Genomic DNA, 16,514 nt, shown 5'->3' on the forward strand with positions numbered 1-16,514 from the left:
TTTATTTATTTATTTATTTATTTATTTATTTATTTATTTATTTATTTTTAGAGAGGGAGAGAAAGGGAGGGGAGGGTTGGAGGAAGAGAGAGAGGGAGAGAGAAAATCTTAAGCAGGTTCCACACCCAGTGTGGAGCCTGAGCCAGGGCTTGATCTCATGACTCTGAGATCATGACCTGAGCTGAAATCAAGAGTCAAACGCTTTACTGAGTGCCCCTATGTGTTTGCAATCAGAGACCAATTAGGGCTGTCTCTCCCAGGGCCAGAACATGTGGGTCTGGGATGTGGACGTGGGAGTGGATCCTCTCACTAATAACCCAATTGTGATTATTTTGCTTTTCATTTGTTTTGGAGGTCTTGGTTCCTGAGAGCTAAAAGCTTCATCCGGTGCCTACAACAGCAGCAACCGTGGTTTTGTTGCATTGGAAGGTGAGACTACCACCTGGCCATTTTGGGATCCTTGTGCCACTAAGCCAGCAGGCCAAGAATGGGTTACTCTACTGGCTAGGGGATTGACATGATTATCAAGGTAAATTGGGTTGTTACTCACATTGAGAGCAAGGAGGAGTACGTGGTAGCCGCTTTCTGCAGTTGCTATCTCTGTGATACCTTAGGGCTCTGTTTCTGGCTTTTCAGTTATGGGTAGCTGAGGAATATCTAGGAGATAAGGTTCATTTGGAAACATGAGTAGAGATTTCCTATGGAAGAAAAGGACAGACTTCAAATATAGGTGTTTTGATCTTTCAATTTCCATTAGCTGCACAGGAGCCAGCCACCTGAAAATTTATTGATAAACATCCTTTGGCGGGATGGGTGAGGCTGATGTCTCTTTTTGGTCACTGTCATTTTTTACCTACTCTATGTTTATATTAAGCTTCTCACATAACTTTTTGCTGTCTCCTGATAGGACCCTGACTGATACAGTCCTTCATAAGACTCAGTATCATATATATAATAAGATTTGCTGTAGAGAGGTCAACTTTAGACAGGTAATCTCAAATTCCAGTCCCACCACCTGTGATTCACTAACTTAGAGTGCATTGATGAGTGAAATGCATTTTTGTAAGTTAGAGTCCCTGGGCTAAATGGGGGAGGATGCCATCTGCTCTGGCTTGTCCATAAGGTTGAGGTAGGAACTGAATACAATAGTGTCTGAGGCTGTGCTTGGTCAATCATGAAGAGCTGTATACATTTCAGGAACTATGATCACAAAAGCTGAAGACAGTCTCAAATGAAGACACCGACCTCATCTGTCCCACCAAGAGATGCTTATTGGTAACTTTTCAGGTAGCTGGCTCATTTGCAGCTAATGGAAACTGAGAGGACCAAGAGGTCCATAGATGAGTCTCGGTGCTTTTTTTAGATGGAATATCTCTACTCATATTTCCGAATGGACTTCATCTCTTCCCGATTGCTACTTCCAAATGTTACCCATGTTCTATTTTAGTCTTGGCCAGTTATGAGAAAAATGTCAACATTATTATCATTGCAATTTTGCTTTTATATTCTGGATTAAATGTGGTCCTCTTGTGCTATAAGGCATTCCGGATTTGCTTGTTCCAGGGCTTGGGTTCTAATTCCATTTCTGCCTCTTGCCAACTGTAAGCCAGTTATTTACCCTTCCTGGTGTCAATTCCCTCACCTGTTAAATGGAAATAATGTTGTTTTGCTATCTGTCTCACAGGACTTTTATATTTCATAAAAAAAGTGCTTTGTCAATTCAGAAAGGGGTGTTACTATTATTGTCAGTGGTGTTCATGGTAGTGGGAGTTCAGGATTGTTTAAAAGGATCCTGTAAGCAGTGTCTGGAAATAGCACCTTAGGAATCAGCATTAAAATGTCCTGTTTCAAATCTTTTCCATTGATGCGCATTAAACGTATCCTTGTAAAATATGTGGCATTGAATTTCAACAAAGCATTAGTTTCTGGAACAAGATCAGACACTTCAGCATCTTTCCTGGCAGTTTGGATCTCATGAATTTATCCTAATACTGCAGCCACTTGCTCATGTCTGAAAGAATGATTACACCGAAGAGACATTCATGCATTAGGAAAGGAAAGACTGACAAATGAATACTCAGAGATTCCAGAGTCAGGAACAACTGATTCCAAGGTTTTAAATATCAGAGATGTGTATGTTAGAAGTGACATGCATGATAGAGCCATTGAACAGAAGTGTGGACAATATCCCAGACCAAATTACTTCTCTGATGGACTCCAGCATAAATGTTCACCAACCAAAGCTTACTTGCCATACATTTTTCTTTTGGCTACTGTTTTAAGCTGCTTCCAGACACAAGAGGGAAATGGAGAATGGAGTCAATTATCTGCAGAACTCCTGCTAACAAGCAGTAAAGGCTCATTACATACTTATTAATTCATGCAAAATCAGTTATGTCTGACTTATTTGTGTTGGCTGTCTATATTGATTGGATTCATTATATAATTGCTAACCAGTTGAAAGATGAAAGGATATCGCTCACTTAAGAAACAACGAAGACATGATTTGTATGTGTGTGTGCTGCTTTTATTTCCAATGTAAAACTAATCAGATTTTATAAGACAATCAAACCAACTCCTGCCAAAGAAACACAATTGAAATACTTAATAGTTATGGAGTCTCAAAATCATATAACAGGCTGTTTCTTGATTAAAAGGGCATATGTTCATACAGAAAAATGCTGGCAAATCACTACTCCTTCCTGGTGAATTATTGGCTGTCTATCCAGTTGTGAATGTGTGAAGATCACAAGATGAACTAATTTTAGCTTTTTGTTAGATTTTCCATTGGGTAGATGAGAAATAATTTACAGGTTTCCCCAACTGTCTCTCAAATCATTCCTCACTTTGAAAAGAATATCTTCATTTAAGGCTACTATTTCATGTGATGTTTTCCTGTTCCTCAGAATTTCATAGTTAGACTTCTCAAAATCATTAAACTGTCAGTGGTTCACCACAAAACTCTCATCTGTGTCTGCAAGCTCAAAACTGTTAAACACTTATGGCTTTTTAGGTATTTTATTTCCAGGACATACCTGGTTTTCTAGTGAGCTAGCTCCTTTTCCAGCAGCCTTGATTTAGCATGGGAATGTGATTGGTAACACAGCTTACAACTTAGGAACTGAGGACTCTTAGGTGCATACTGTCGTGCCTCCAAGGGTTGAAAGAACTCCCTGATGAAAGTATGGTCATCTTCAGTTATGGGGTGGAGATGGTCTGAATCTGGCTGACCTGAAGTAGGATCCTGGTAAGGTGTTCACTTAATGATATGGATCACTGGGCCCTATTTTGTGTTTTTTATCTGCTTTAAGGGGGAAAGGCAAATCTTTTATACTGGTTAGGCAGCAACAGTTCTTAACTGAGTTTTTTTTTGACTAATACATTTGTTTGTCAGTGAACAGCACCGCCTTTAACAGTCCCCATTGCTGTGGTGAATCCTCTCATTTACCGTTTATGTTGGGAGGAAATTCAGACGTAATTGTTAGCAAGTGCCTTCACCTCATTTTACCAAAGAGCAGTGCAAGGCCTGGAGAGATTAACTGACACAGAGCTTGTGGCAGAGCCAGGTATTTTGACCCTTGGCCCACTGCCTATAGACTTTTCCAGTAATAATGCGGTGAACAACACAAGATGGCTACCTCTGTCCTTCAAGATTTCTGAAATCAGTGTTCTTCATTCTCTGCAGATATAAATGAGCCATGTCAAATTAAAAATGACTCTTCTCAGGAAGAGCCTATTATGGGAGAAGGAGGTTTTCTGTTATCTACCACTGCATAACAGATTACCCTAAAACTTAACAGCTGAAAAAAACCACACTTATTATCTCACAGTTTATGTGGGTTAGGAGTCTGGGAATATCTTAGCTGGTTTCTCTGCCTCAAGGTCTCTCACAATGCAGGTGTTGGCCAGGACTGCAGTCTCATCTGAAGGCTCACCTGGAGAATGATCCACTTGTAAACTCACTCACATGGTTGTTGGCAGGATTCAGTACTTTATGTGCTGTTAAGCTGTGGGCCTTAGTTCCTCACTGGCTGTTGGCAGGAGGCAACCCTCAGTTCCTTGCCATATGGGCTTCTTCAACATGATGGCTTGTTTCATGGAAGCGAGAAAGCTAAGAATGCAAGAGAAAGAGAGAATTCTAGCAAGACACAAGTTATAGTTCTTTATTGCCTAATCTCAGGAGTGACAGCCCATCACTTTTGCTATGTTCTATATTCATATTCATTAGAAGCAAGTCCCAAGGTCCAGCCCATCCTCAAAGGGAACAGGCCACACAAGGCATGAATACCAGGAGGAAGGAAACACTGGGGAGAAAATCTTCTGCCATTTTAGAAAGTCATCTACCACAGAGGTGTCATCCTACTTGTCACATATTTAACACGTATTAAACCTCATTTACTTTGGTTTGTTAGAGTTCATCACAATGTACTGTCATAACTTGAGTTCACGTTATTGCCACTAGAATACAAATGGGGATAAAGAGTGGATAATCCCCCTCTACCTTCTCATCCTCTTCAGTTCCTGTCTCCCCACTCTGAGGCACACAGAGGAAACTATGCTTACAGGAAGTGCTTCAAGATCTTCTGTATCCTTCTAGATCAAGATAATCACAAATTTTTCTCCAGAGAGTCACAGCAATGATACTGTAAAGTGGGGCTGATGAGAGGCACATCACCATCCATCTATGCCTCTACACTTTAGGGAAGAGGAGGCTTGACTGAATCTCAAATCTTCTCAAAGCTTTATTGATTATTTTAAGCACTAAACTGACATTTTGAATTATTTCTCAGTAAAAATAGGGAGTTACCTATTCGTAATGACACAAACAAATACCTTTTATTATTTAAGAAAAAAGTCAAACTCTGAAAAGTACAGTTGTCAAAGAAAAGAAAATCCTAACCCCTATAATCACCGTTTTCTATCTCTCCTAACAGAACCAAGAGTTTGATTTAGGCCTTTACACATACATAGAGGAAGAAACAAGTGTGAGAGCCAAACACAAAAAAAGTTATTTTTGGCCACTATGCTCTCATACATCATGTGGGTGATGAGCCTGAGATCCCCAAAGACCACATATGAGATTTACATGATAGTATCACATTCAAATGGCCTTTTTTTCATAGGCTAATCTCTTTGGTTTCAGCTACTCATTCTCCGTGCTCGGTTAGCATTTCGCTCACCAAAGTGGATGGATACACGTGCTCTTTGATGTCAGTTTGACTTGCTTTCCTCTTGAATAGTTGCTGTAGAAATTTAGCCCTGGTTTAAACATATCAAATTCACCCATTATCCTCAGAGAGGCAGGCTGGTTTTCTTCCCTGGGAAGAAGTTCTCTTATAAAAAGGGATACTCCAGGACAATGATGAAAATTAGAGGTTTTAAACATCCAAGAAAGGATATTCAGAGCAATATTTGGCCAGAGAGAGAGAGAATGAAAGCAACAGTATGTTCATGAAAGGGAGAGGCAGAGAGAGAAAGAGAGAGAGAAAGAGCAAGAGGGGAGAAAGAAAAATCCCTTTGTAAATAGTCATTGAAATACAACTTCAAATACTCTGTGTTTCTGGGAAGAAAGCCTCTATGTAAAAAAAGTAGCATCCCTCCAGTAAGTTCTAAATTAAGTTAATAAAAACAAATCGAAGCAAGGGCCAAGTCTGCTTTCTGGAGACCACTGTGAGAGTTGGACTCTGGCAACTGTTTCCGTGAGAAAAATTGGTTGACTGTGGGAACCTAATGATTTCTGTAGATTTATTTCTGCTGCAGATATATGGTGAATCAGGGCATCATGTCACTCTTCCTCTCTTGTCCTCTCTCTTTTTAATCTTCCTTAAAATTTTCCCTTTATCATCCCAAAGCAAAACAAATAAAGTCCCCCTGTCTCCCTGCCTTTGGGGGCCAAAAAGCAAGTGAATAGATTTGTCACGGGCCATTCAGCACTCTTGAATTGGAACAGAGCTGGAACAGCTCAGGTGTCTGTAATACAGATAAAAGGGGGTTGCCCAGTTCCAAAAGAATCTGTTTTTCTTTGACTGCACCTCAGGAAAGGTCAAATAGGATTAAATTTTTAAGTTGGCCAGAACAAAGATAGATGACTTGATTTTCAGTGCAAATTTGGTTATGTCAAACCAAGTAGCACCAGAAATATGATCGATTAACCTCTGGAGAGTCAGTGGCATATTTCATTTCACTCCCTTCGGTGTCACCATGGGCACAGGGCTGTCTTTCAGGATGATGGATTTACAGGGATTTCCAAATGTCTATTAATGCCCTTCACCCACTTTGCCAAGATCAGTCATGTGAACAAATGGTTTGAAGATTTTGTATGAAGATGCTATAAAAAGAATCATTGGTTTTTCTTGTTCATAGTAGTTACCATGTACATAGGTAGGGAGACTTGAATTTGAGAATTAATGTCATTGAACATTAGAGCAATGTTTGAGAGCCTTGAATTCCCTGAAGAGTTCAAATAAAAGTATCTATTTTGAAGAGCATCTTTATTTTCATACCTATTTTCTGGAAGTACATTTTTCTACAGCTTTCCCTACACATGTTTTATTTTACATATTCCTACATGCCATGCAAGTTACAAAAATCCCAAATTTTCTGTACCTGAGTACAATGGGGTTGGTAGAAAGGAAAATGTAAGAATAAAAGCAAAATGGAGAATGTTTAGGGACAGCGATAATCATCATGGAGAGCACTGGTAATTTTCAACCTACACGTTCTGTGCTAAGGTGAGGGAGGGCCAGCAAGGGGAATGCAAGCTGCTAGAATCTTCTCAAAAACAGAACTGAAGACATTGCCTGAAAACTGCATTTTTAAACACTTCCAATGGAAATAGCATTTAAAACGTGTAAGATAGATACACACACACACACACACACATAAAATAGACCCTTAACAATTTTCTATTGAGAGATTGCTATATATTAGGAAATGTGGTAGTTAAAATGGTCATTTTGGACAGTCCGCCCTGAACACTGAATATGAGGTGAGGGCAAATGATCACATGAACTAAAAAAAAGAAAAGAAAAAGATCATACAAACTCTAATAAAACGTGAATAAAACCTAAATGCTGGACAAGAATGATAAATCATGCACTACAGGGAAAACAGAGGGGGATGGATTGATTTGATTAAGGAGGAAGAAGAGGGAGAGGGGAGGAAAAAAGAGGAGACATCCCCAAGGAGGTGAAAGCGGGAGGCTTGAGGTGTGAATAAAATTTAGGCTTCTTAAACAAAAGGGTATGAATGAAGGATAGGGTTAACAGGAAGAGGGGAAGATGTGGGTGATAATAACATTCATTCCACAAATATGTATTTACTGAATACCATATACCAGGCACTGTTCTAGCACATTCTAGCTGATGGTGTTCTCTGTGTGTGTTCCTCAGGAAACCTAGTGGGGAGATATTGGGAGAGAGAAACAATGTTAAATGCTAAGGAGAAAGAAATAAAAGAGGGGAGGGGAATAGGAAGTCTGGAGGAAGGGTGGGACTTTTAGATGGGTGGCCAAGGATGTTCTCACTAAGAACCAAAATCTTGAGTGAAGGCCTGAAGGGAGGAAGGGAAGGAGCTCTGTAGCTCCTGGGGAAAGAACATTCTAACAGAGGGAACAGCAAGTGCAAAGGCCCCGGGTGGGAACATGCTTGCGAGAGAGAGCACAGAGCACAGGGGCCACTGGGGCTGGAGTGGAGGAGGGTGACAGGTTCAGAGGGTGACAGGTTCAGGGGGTGACAGTGAGGGGAGGAGCCTTGGAGGGAGGAGCTCTGAAATAGGGGCAGGCCTCTGGTCTTTGGTCTGAGTGAGATAGGAAGATGTTGAAGGGTTTAGAACAGAGGTGTGGCACGCTATCTGACAGGATTTCAGCGTCTCCCCAGATACTGAGTTGAGAGCTTACATTTTTGTACCACTTTGCAGTTTGTAAAGTGCTTTCACATTCAACCCCACACAACTCCTCATTCCCCTGATAAAGAGACTGAAGCCCAGAGATGTTAGAGTAACTTGTCTGAAATCTTTTAGCTTGTGAGGAGTTAGACCAGAATAAACCATCCTCTGCATGATCTAAGTTGGGGCTGTTTCCATCACATCCCCTGACTCCACCATCGTAGGAAAACACACAGGGACACTCAAAAAAAAAAAAAAAAAAAAAAAAAAAAAGGAGAAACTCCAAAATTCCCAGTTTATTAATTTTTCTTTTTTTCTTCTCTCTTTCAACCAAAAACACTTTATAAAGTTGCTGTCCCCACCCTTTACTTCAAATGCTGTTTTGGTGACATGCAGTGTTCTTAAAGATTGGGCGTATGAGAATCAAGGCCTGAATCACAGATGTTGATGTTCAGTTTATCAACACGTAAGCATTTGGCTGAAGAACATAGGCTTACACTCTTTCTTTTTTTTTTTTTTTTGTAAAGATTTTTATTTATTTGTTTAACACAGAGAGAGAGAGCACAAGTAGGCAGAGCAGCAGAGAGAGGGAGAGGGAGAAGCAGGCTCTCCGCCGAGCAGGGAGACTGGAGCCTGATGCGGGGCTCGATCCCAGGACCCTGGGATCATGACCTGAGCTGAAGGCAGACGCTTAACGACTGAGCCACCCGGGCGCCCCCATAGGCTTACACTCTTTCTTAAGGCTGGAGATAGATTGGGGGTTGGAACTGGTCATGACTCTGAGTTTCGGAAAGTAATTCTGTCAGAATCAAGGGCTGGCTGTTCAGCTTTCTGGCGGTATAAATCCCATCTCCAAGTTAGGATAGACGGAAGAGAAGGACTGACTGCAAATGTCCTCCTATCTACTTCCTCGCTGGTTGCGCTATTGCATCGTAAGGGTAGTGTATGCAGGCAATAGATCATGTTTCTCAATTCACTCATGTCCTTGCCAGAAATGTTTCCCTGATTCTAGAAAAAATCTGTGCTATTTTTAATTTTCAATGCCTTTATGACTTTTTACTTTTTTGGAGGGCTTTATGTTAGCATGGCTGTATAAAGATAACTAGCATGGCCTCATTTTTAACTTTTTAGATGAAATTAGTGCACCTAAGTCTTGATGAATATTTACATAAATAAAGCTGTGTAACCATTACCCAAGATGGACAACAGTTCCAGCCCCCTAGAAAGGCTCTCATGTGTCCTTTCCCAACAATTAGCCCTTATCTTAACTCAAAAGCTTCTGTGGTTTTGACCTTCCATTTTGGCTTATTTTCAGTAAAAATTTTACTCCTGGTTCAAAATAGAAGATGTTGTGATTATATGGTTATTATTAATGTCTGTTATAAACATCTGTTTTTGATGAAAACGTGTAAGAAAACACTAATTACATTTTACTTATCATCCATGTGTGTTTAAATAACCAAAGAAGGAAGATTTGGGGTCAATTACCATTAAAGTTTTTATTCAACACAAAGATACAACAACAAACACTTGGAAACAGAGTGCCAAGCCCCAATTGCCTACTGCCCTTCCATTTATCACATGTTCTAAAACCACAAAATTGGGGTACTTAATGGACACTTCTTTTAGGAAAAAAATAAAATCTTCATCATCACTTTTTTTGTTGACTTGGTATGCTGCACCTATCCACAAGTAATGTGGAGGAAGCTATTTGCAGCAATTTTCACTTTATTCAAACTGAAGAGAAACTGACTGATTCCCAACAGGGAAAGAAAATCAATATCCTGCTACCAATACTTCAGTTTCAAGTATAGATGTAGATTATCAACCAGTGATCATATTTACTGTTTCTTCTTCAGTGAACATTTTAACATTTGTGTTGATTCGATAATGCCTATTTACTCATGTTAACTAGTTTCTCAATAAATTCACTGCTGAAATATGGAACATGTATCTAACATAAAAATGTGAGTGATAGAGGTGACTTTAGAGAGACTTCTGGCAATTGTTTAAAATTAAGATGTATATTGTGTTTGCTTGTGTCTTAGCTCTCCACACTCAGGGAAACCACAGCACATACTCCCGCAAAAAAGTGCTTTATTCTCAAGCCATGGGACTGAAGCTTATTGGACTGACTTAGGGAACATGCCCATTCCTCAACCAATCACTAGGGCCAGAGGAATAAAATGTAGTGATGGGTCAGATTTGGAAAATGCACCTATCCCTGGGTATGGAGGGATATAGGAGGTGGCTCACTCTACAGAACCACTTTAGACAAAAGGGAGGGAACAGCATATTCCAAAGGGAATTCTAAGGTTTCCAGAACCAGAAGGACTGTAGGCTCAGTAGACAAAAGGCTTGCGGGTACATGGGAGGTGTGGGGAGTAAGTGAGCTCCAAGTTCAAAGTTCAGGGTAGGAAGGGCCATTTATAAAGCTGATGTTTTAACACCCATCTGGTCCTTTGAATGACCTGTGGGAAATTGGAGAGGTGATGATGTATCCTCCAATCTCCAAAAATATGACCCACCCTGAAAAGTTGTGTGGATTTCCTGTGATATATATGAGCTGCCTACTCTAGCACCTTTTGCAAAGAAAGTTCTTCCAAAATACATTTCCCTTTTCCTTCCCCTTTGCCTTATAACTGCTCCTTAGCATTCCTGCAGAAGGCCAAGACTCGAATTTGGTTGAAGGTATTATCAAAAGGGGGAAGATGGTTATTCTTGGCTAATATTAATTGATTTTTTAAAAAGATTTTATTTATTTAAGAGAGAGCGAGTGCACCTAGCAGTGGGAGGGGCAGAGGGAGAGAATCTCAAGCGGATTTTATGCTGAGTGCAGAGCCCGACACAGGGCTCTATTTGGGGCTTGATCTCACCACCCTGAGATCATGACCTGAGCACAAACCAAGAGTCGGACGCTTAACCAACAGAGCCACGCAGGCATCCCTAATATTAACTGATTTTTTTCACATTCTTCTGAACCATAATAGCAACTCATCTTACTTAGAAATGACTGTGCTCTTCCAACTCATACATATGGTGAAAGTTAATTTCTTAAAGAGGGTCTTAGTAAATGTGGTTGTTTTTTGTATTTTTCTATCCTTAGTATCTAGTTCTGAAATTTTAGAATATTTTTTAAAATGTTCTTAAAAATGATTTGAATGTTCTTTTGGGTTCCAGATCGATTCTCACATATTTGTAAACAAATAATCACATAAACAAAACCATGGCAGCAATGAACTAACCAGTTTCAATATTATATGTATGTTTGGGCCCCACAATCTGGCTTTTGTTGTCCTGTTGAATCTTGTTTTCTCCTTGATCTTCTGGTGATTTTTGGTGTAGTGGATTCTTTTTACTTGCTAAGAGATGTGCTATTAATGAGCTCAGGAATGAGGATTATTTGGATCAAAGCTTATTTATATTTTTCTCTATTTTTTTAGGCATGGAGTCAATCAGTGTTTCCTTCCTAATACTACGTTATTTCTCTCCTCCAGAGTCTCTCCTCAATGTGAATTTTTTTTGGGGGGGGTTGTTAGTGGGGAAGGGCTCTTGATATGCACTGGGTAAACCCATCTCTTATTTTCAATATGTGGGCTGTACGCTTCTCTGCTCATCCTGCCAAATTCTGTGTCTAATTCTTCAGTGTCTTTGTTCTCTTCTCACTGCCTTATATGGGTATGGGAAGTGTTAATTAATTAACACTGAGAAAGAGCTTTGAAGATGAAAGCGCTTTGCTAGTGCCACCATCTTCTCTTGGCTTCCCCTGTCTTTGGATTTTACTATGTGGAGGTCCCTCCCCATTCTGGGCAGCAACCCCTCCCTCAAGGCAGAGACTCTGTTTGGACTTGTAGGGATAGATTACTGGATTTTCAAAGAAAGAAAACCTGGGTTTTGTAGGAGAGGATAAAATAAAACCAATGGAAGCATTCATTTTATTACTGGACTTGACAAAACATAACAATCAAATTTTAGGTCAAACTCCTTAACTTTAGATACTTTTTTGAGGTGGGGGGCACTGAATATATGTAATGGATTTATATTCCCAAACTTTTTTTTTTAAAAGATTTTATTTAATTTTTTGACAGAGAGAGAGAGAGAGACAGCGAGAGAGGGAACACAAGCAGGGAAGTGGGAGAGGGAGAAGCAGGCTTCCCGTGGAGCAGAGAGCCCGATGCGGGGCTCGATCCTAGGACCCTGGGATCATGACCTGAGCCGAAGGCAGATGTTTAACGACTGAGCCACCCAGGCACCCCTAGATTCCCAAACTTCTTATAACCCGAAATGCCCTTTCCACCATGAGACAATCTCCAAGTTAGTCATTTTCACTAACTTTTTCTCCTCACCCCCACTTTCACTGCAGCTGACTGGGGTCCTCGTCTCCTCACACTCCCCTGAGGTTCCAGCCTCAATTTTCTGTCATAATGAAATCTCACATCTTCAGAATATCTCTGCTAACTTCTTCCTTAAACCACAGAGAGAACACTATTATTACTATATCAACATTTTTCCAGCTTGATGCCCCTTGTCATACCAGCACCCTATCCAGAAAGTGGATTGGTCATTGATGGGCTTTGGCAGACACAACAGATGTAGTCATAGATTCCACCCACTCACTGTCATGTGAGCATGGCCCTTCTACAGACAGTACCATGGAGTCTTGCCCCTTCCTACTAGTGCCAGTGAGCTCTGAGACCAGCCTCAAAATCTTAGTGATCTATTACTCTCCTTTTTGAGTGACCTGAAATGGCTTTTTGTAAGTGGAAGGGAGAGAAACTTTTGTGAAAATTTCAAAGACATGTAGAATCCAAACCAAATGAAGACTATATTTCTTAATTTTCAGAGACAATGGTGATGACTTGTAAATAGATGTACAGCCAAATAAAATACTGCTTTGGTACATTTTGCCCTCATGAAAATGATTCCTTCATTTGGGATTGCTGAGCGAGTATTCAGGTTTGAGTTCTTGTTGTATGTTTTATTTGTCCTAAAATTGTGTTTAAAAAATAAATTTATTTCTCATGTCTTTGCATGATCTTGCTATATATACTTCTGTTTTCTCATTTGGTTTAGAGTTTTACAGAATAATTATGATAATTACCACAGAAGAGCACCTGCAATATGCCAGGCACACACAAAATGCTTTTCTTCCAGTATTTCATTTAATCCTCACTAGAGTTCTCTGAAGTAGATTTTACTATTCTCATTTTATAGCTAAGGAAATGGAGGCTAAGAGAGATTACTAATTTGCCCAAAGTCATGGAACCTGTAAACAGTGAAACTGGGATCTAAACCCAGGCCAGACTGTGTCCTGATTCCATGCCAGAGTCCATGCTCCCACTGATGTTCTGCCCTCTTTAGGACTGCATTTACTGTAGCAAGAGAAAGCTGATTCTCCTCCGGTGCATAAAATGGATGAAGGACTCTACAACCCACCCCAAGTGTCATCTAGCATGGTGGAAAATCTTCAAGATTTTCCAAGCTGATTCTCTAGTCTCTTTGGGTTGCAATGGGTACATATTGGTGGGGGTGACATTGAACAGGCTTCTTTAACTAACCCTTTGAGCTTCAATATTTGCTCCTGGAAAATTAGGATAATGATAATACCCACCACAGGGGATTTTTGCTATGGGATTATGTACAGGAAGTGTAGAGTGGTGAGTTGCTATATCACATCGGTTAGGATGTGATTACATTAGTCTTTATGAGAGATTGTGAAACTCTGAACTAATGATAATGGAAAGGAGACTACAGGCAGGGATCACAGGAGGAGAAGCAGGCTTATCAGGGGAGATAGGGAGTTCAGTTCGAAACATGTGTTCGAGGTGGTGGGAGAATTTCTCTGTTGATAAGTTTAGCAGGACTTTGCATGGGAAGTGAGAAGGCCAAGTTAAAGATGTAGGCTTGAGAGTCATCTGGACAAAGGAGATATTTTGAGATATCAAAGTGAATGAGATTTTCCAGGAGGAGAGTGTGAAATCTGAAACAAATTCTGGATACAGAAACTTGTGAAAGCCTACACTTAAAGAACAGGCATGTAAAGGGGATCCCGAGAAAGTTCTGAGAGGAAGTGACAGAGAGAGAAAAATGAGGGAATGAATTCTACCACAGATAAGGAGAAGGTTTCAAGAAAAGGTTGACGTTAGAGGTGAGTGCGGCAGAATCACAGAGTTGTGATTTTGCAATTCAGAGGTTGTTGGAAACTGTTGAGAAAATAGTTTCTGAAGAGGAGTGGGAGCCAAAGCCATAGTTGCAAGGGTAGGGTCTACAGAATGATTTAGTTTTGCAGTGCTGGAGCAAGTGAATGAACACTACTCGATGGATCTCAAGTGAGACCTTGAGCGTGTCTTATCCATTGAGGAGTAAGAGGGTCTAAAATGTTTGGTTGGGTAATTTAGCCTCTTGGGTTGGGTGCAACCAAAAGCTGACTTAGGCGAGAACTTGAGTACAAGCAGTTTATTTGGGAGATGGTGCCAGGAAGAACCAATAAGGAAATGAGGAGTTGAGACGGGGAAGGGAAAAAAAACAATACAGGTGTTATGCTCAATTACTGCTGGAGCCCATTTTTGCTGGAGACAATATCGAACACACCTCAGACTTGCCCTTTTGGGGAGGTAAGGAAGCTCAGTTATTTATTCTCTAACTCTTATCTGTATCGACTGAAAGTTGTTCTCAGGGTGTCAACCCCTAGCATCCCTGACCTGCTTATGCTTGCAGAGAGCCACCAAAAACAAACAAAACCCTCCAAACAAAAAACCAAAAATAAACGTGAGATAGAGTCTCAAGTGCTTGCAGTAGGAGGCTGTCCATATGCATGGTGAGTTCAGAGAGCAGTGGGCAGAGTCTGTTACAACTAGGAATGGGCAGGGCAGGATGGAGACTGAGGAAGGGGAAGGAGGAAGATATTAACCTTTATTGAGTACCTAATTTATATAAAGGATACTGTGGGTGCTCTCGGGTGTATTTCAGCCCACTTCATCCTCAAACTTCCACATGAGAAAACTGAAGTTCAGAGAGATAAGGTAACTTTGCAATGAGCAACAGAGATTCATTTCTTCCTTAGATCATTTAAACACAGAGTTTCCCCACCATGGGGTAAGTGAACCTGGTGCCTTAATGGGGGCATAGCTGAAGTAGTGGCCCGTGGTGTGTTTGGACAGATCATCTCATTGAAGTGATGCTCTTTGTTTCAGAATTTGTGCTTTCATACCTTCTCTCATTTGGAAGGAGTAATTAACAGTTTGGTTTTTAAAAGGTCCCCTGCAGGCTTACAGGCTGCACACGGAAATAAAAATAACTAAAAGAATAATGAAGTGTGTTAACAAAGGATATTATTATCTCTTCTAATTATTTATGTTGTTGGAAACTCGAGCATAAGATTTGCTATGATTATCCTGGGTTGCTGCAAATAGAAATTATTACACTCATCTTGTCCCTCTTGGTTTCCTTCCTCTTTTTTCCTTGTCCTCTTTCCGGAGCTGTGTCCTATGAGTCTCCTACCTATGCTCAGGCCTTCAGATTCCTTCCCCACCTGCTGCCCATTTAGGGCTCTGCCTGACAACACTAATTTACTTGCTGTTCCTGGTTGACTCTGCCCTTTTCTTCCTATTTATCTTTTTACCCCCTTTCCTTAAAGGTCCCTTTCTATATCTACTCAACTGATCGTGCATCTCAGGCAGTTGTGTTGTTTCTGGCTTCCTTCTGCTTCCCTTGATACTTTTCTGTGTCCCAATCCTCAGGCTCTTGGCACCAACTCCAGCTAATCTGATAAAGATCATTCTGGTGAGTGCTCTCAGTGGGGGAGACCAGAGCAGCAGGAAGCCCTCCAGGCAAGCCCCACCTCCCTTCCCAGGAAGAGTCTCCCTGTAAATGGTAGTATTCTGTTAATGATTTTCCAGTTTGGGTTTCATGTTTTTTAAAATGTAAGATGTAAAGATAACAGCAAAGAATGTCACACACACACACACACACACACAAAATAATGGAAATGAAAAAAAAAAAAAAAAAAAGAACCCAACCCACTACCTCAACATCCTAGTTAGTTTCTTTCTACTTATTCCCTGCACGTCTTTTTTCTAGTTTGGAGTCTGGATTACTGCATTTTTTTTTTTAACATGACATTATTTCAGAATCATTTTAAGTCTATTTAGACACAATTGCTGTAACCATCCTTTTTAATGACTGATTAATGTTCCACTATATTGGTGGCATCATATTGAACAATTCTCTTCATGAAAACACGTTTTCATGTCTCTAGGACTAACGCCCAAGAGTGCAATTGCTGAGCCTTTATGACAAATCTATTTTTAGTTTTAAAAGATATTGCCAACTGTTTTCCAGAGTGGCTGTACCATTTTACATGCCCATTGGCAATGTGGGAGAGATCCAGTTTTTCCACATCCTCCTTAGCATTTTTTTGTTACTAGCACTACTTTTTATTTGATTCATTCTAAAAGGCTTGTCTGCAGTAGCCTCAGATCTAGCTTGTTGCACTGAAATTATTGTTTTTAAGATTTATTTATTTATTTGAGAGAGAGAGAGTGGGGGGGGGCAAGGGAGAGAACCCCCAAGCAGACTTCTTCGTGAGTGCAGAGCCCAACTCGGGGCTCAGTCCCATGACCCATGAGATT

This window comes from Mirounga leonina, unplaced genomic scaffold (assembly GCF_011800145.1).
Source record: "Mirounga leonina isolate KUSES-001 unplaced genomic scaffold, KU_Mleo_1.0 Mir_151, whole genome shotgun sequence".
NCBI lineage: Eukaryota > Metazoa > Chordata > Mammalia > Carnivora > Phocidae > Mirounga > Mirounga leonina.